The 4,047-nt window shown below is 46.4% G+C and overlaps 1 pseudogene; it reads left to right on the top strand.

The window, feature by feature from the left end:
• The first annotated feature begins 1,457 nt into the window (after positions 1-1,457).
• Positions 1,458-4,047, top strand: LOC119054050 (protein FAM222B-like; annotated as a pseudogene).

Below are 4,047 nucleotides of genomic sequence, written 5' to 3'. Positions count from 1 at the left end.
GGCCAGTTCCCAGCAGGGGACCCATGAGACGCAACCATACGTTGATGTTTCTCTTCCTCTCTCCTTCCCTTCCCCTCTAAAGATAAATGAATAAAAATCTTTTAAAAAAAAGAATGAGTGGGAGCTGTAAGACCACAGGTTTGGAAAGGAGTGGGGTTCCAAGTGCAGCGAAACCATGGACAGTGGCATAGAGGTGTGAGATGGCGTGCCGTATTTAGGGAACTCCAAGGTGTTTGGTAAGAGCCAAGAAAAGTAGGCATTTTGTTATATATTTTGGATATAAAATTATGAAGCATTCACCTTTTTAATTTATAGGTAAGAGCATGAAATTTTCTTCAATATATGAAACAGAGTAAAATGTCTTCATGAAGTTAATTTCTAATCTTACTTTATGTATTCAATGATTCATTTATCACACTCATTCATTTTTTTCATTCAACAGCCATTCAATTACAATATTACATTAACTTTGAAGTAGGAAGGATGTAAATGAAAAAACAATGTATTCAGCTAAGAAACACTGAACTACCCTTTGCTGCACACATACTACATTTCTTCAAAAACTGAGTAGACAAACATTATTTCCTAAGTGTGCAGAAGCAATGAGCTGGTTTCCCAAAGACTGAATCAAGGGAGATTTGTAGTTATTTATTGCTACATAATAACACCACCAACAAGAACCACATCAAAACCTGGTGGCTTAAAATGACAATCCCTCATGGTTCTGTGGGTTGAATTTTTATAGCTGTGGAGTTTTTGTTCGGGCTCATATGTGGTTGTAGTCAGAAGGTTACTGGGGCTTGAGTCATTCATTGTAGGCTCTTCACTCAGATGTCTGGAGCCCGGCTGGAATGGCGAAAAGGTCCTGAAGCCCTTCATGGAGCTTTCCATCTGACTTGGCCTTCCATACAGCATGTGACCTCAGCAAAGATAGATTTTGTACAAGGCAGCTCAGGGCTCCAAAAGCAAATGTAAGACAGAAAGTAAAGGCTGCCAGTCTCTTAAGGCACTCTGTCATTTTTGTTGTAATCTAATGATCAAAGCTGTCACAGAATGCACCCAGATTCAACAGGCTGGGACATAAATGTAACCTCTCAAAGGCCAGGAGTGTAGGCAGTGAGAGTGAGGCAAATGGCAAAAGCTTGAGGCCATTTTTTTAAACCTGCTACATACAAACTTGATCCCTGCAAAGCCAGCGAGAAACCCAGCCCTCTGGGAAGAGTCTTCCTTGGAACATGGATGTGGCAGTGAGAGATAAGTTGATACCCAGAAGCTGATTTGTAAGTAATTGTGTCAGTGAAGCTTTCCCCAAACATAATGGGGTTTTGCTGCATTGTCATTAGCTAAACCAAAAGTTCGGTTATGCAAGATGCATGACTTTAGGGCCCGATTTGTCTTTCTGAGAAACATGCCCTTTTAGCGATTATTCTGAGAATCCCGTCTAACTCACAGTCATGATGACAGTGCAGGACCACCTGATCATGCGGCCGTCTCCTGGGCAGGCTCCCAAACTCATAAAGAAGTAGTTTACAAGGTGGAAGTATTTCTTTTATTTTTGTTTTCTCTCATTGCACAGAAATAATTTCTTTAAGAGTCACATTTCCTTTAAGAAGTTAAAATCTACCTCCAATGATCTCACCCTATCCCTTAAATCAATTCCCAATTGTTTTCTTGCTAACAAAGAAAATAACTTAGCATTTCTGGATCTCAGTCTTTTCATCTTTCATGTAAGAGGGTTTAATTAGATGATTTTTTAAAAGATCTCTCTCAGTTCTAAGAAGAACCAGCACTCATTAGCCAATGTATTTCACTGTGATAAGCACTTGCAATACATATACATTATACACATTATTCCACTTAACTCTCTGTGAAATTATTTTTGGAAAATGTTGTTACCACCCCTATACTCCCATCAAGGGGTCCAATTTCCATAAGGATATTAACCAACTAAGTTCTACATGCTTAACAGAAGAGTCAGGATCCATTTTTCTTTTCAGTCTGGCTTTCACCAAAACCTTAATCCTTTCACTTCACACTGCTGCCTTCCATTGAATGTCCCATGAACCCATGATTATGAAATTAATCAGCACTTGCAGTGAGGCTACTTAGGGTGTCAGCTGATTGGGGTTGTAGCATCTAGTACTTGTTATAGGACTTTTTAGTATTTTTGTTTTTATATTCTCTCTTCTAATGCCAGGAAGATTTTCTAGGAGCAACACTGCCTCCCTTTATCATAGAGAAAACCATTAGGGAAATAATGATAGTATTTATTAATACAACTCACAAGGGATTTATCAATATAATTGTGGATGGAAGAGCAGCTCTGGTGAGCCAACAGACCACGAGGGGCCCAGTGTGGAAGAGCAGTGGCAGGAGCAGAAAGCTATGGAGCAGCCATGAGGGCCTGGTCCAGTCACCGACGTGTGACTGCCCCATGCTGTGTTGATGCAGGTCTGTTCTTCTAGCCTGACTACCTGAGCCAGGTGACCTGTCCTTTCAGCTTCTTTCCCACACACAGATGAACACTGGGCTTCAGAAATTGTGAAGGTTCCCCAGCAGAAACACCTTCACCCTACTGTGAACTGCCTCAACACATCAGCCTACAGTCCCTACCCGACTCAGGCTGCCACCGAGGCAGGCCTGCTTGCATGGTCCAAGTGCCAGCCAAAAGCAAATTCAAGGACTTCGAGGACACCCCAGCCTGCTTGCTCTCTGAAGCCATCATGAAACTGCAGTGGCACCTCTGCTACTGCAGGACCCAGCACTTGAACCCACCCCCAGTCCCAGGTTCTGGCCACCAGCAGGCCCTGCAGCATGCACGGACCCTGGCCCACACCCATCCCCAGACACTGCAGCGCCCTCAGGGTATCTCCCCACCCCAGGTACTGTTCCACCCTCAGAGCCTCCAGGAGCCTCAGGGCTTGGGCCACCCTCAGCCAATGGCCCAAACCCAGGGCTTGGTCCACCTTCAAGGTCTGTCTCAACAAGGTCTCCATCACTACCCCTCCCAAATACCTTGTTGCATGGAGGCTGGAAGATGCCAGACTCAGATGCCCCCAAATGTGACCATGTCTACCTCATCTATCCCCTTTCAGTGGTGGGCCCTGCAGTACAGCCAGTTCCTGGGCCTGAGCAGCATTGTGCACCAGATCAACCAGTCTTTGCCAGATGACGTCAGTGTGTGAAGGCCAGATCATCAACCTTAGCCCCATTAGTCACAGTCTGCTCATCAATAAAGCACCCAGGTGTCAACCCACAGTGTCTCCAGACCAGTGGCTTCATGTGTGGTCAATCCTACGGAGCACATCCATGTGGCCACAACTACATCACCTGCAGCAGGCCCTGTCAACCTGCCCATGGGCACCTCTTGAGCCCCCAACTGCTACCCCAGTGACTGCAAGCCAGGCACTGGGACCAGCATCAGCTGGCCCATCTACAACAGATGTGCAGTGAGGTCGCTGGGATGTTGGTCCCTGGCCTGACAGGCATGTGATAGGACGTGAGTTGGCAGGGCCTGGTTTTGTGGGCAAGGACCCTGACTCATCACAGGAATTCTGCCTGGTTCAGTCCTTCCATTGGAAGCCACTCCTGGAGAAGCCACCCCGTCCCCACCAGTCAGTCAATGGCCTGGAAGCCCCACTGACCTACCCCAATGGTCACCACTTCTAACCCCTGTGGAGAAACATTCTGTGCACTCCCAGTGCTCTTCCATGCTCTTCCCAGTCACCATGCTCTTCCACAAGGGGCAACCAGGGTTGTACCTCTCAGCTGTTCAGCAGCTGCTAGGACTCACTACTGAGCAGGGACAGGGGGTGGTCCAGTGGCAAGCTGGAACAGCTTGATGCAAACAGTGGATTTCCTAAGTGGGATTTCCAGCAGGCCTGCTTCAGAGAATGGAGCTTGGCCATGCTGAGCAAGGTTCACTGAGCCCCTGGCAACTGAGCCCCTGATCCCACAGACAATCAAAGTCTTCATATTCTGCACCCTCAGTATAGATATGTAGCCCTGGTGCCCACCATAACCTACACATTAAACAGCTTCTCCTAG

Source organism: Artibeus jamaicensis, unplaced genomic scaffold, assembly GCF_021234435.1.
Source record: "Artibeus jamaicensis isolate MK-2021 breed Jamaican fruit bat unplaced genomic scaffold, CSHL_Jam_final contig_585, whole genome shotgun sequence".
In the NCBI taxonomy this organism is placed as follows: Eukaryota; Metazoa; Chordata; class Mammalia; order Chiroptera; family Phyllostomidae; genus Artibeus; species Artibeus jamaicensis.
This window is presented reverse-complemented; position numbering and strand designations above follow the sequence as displayed.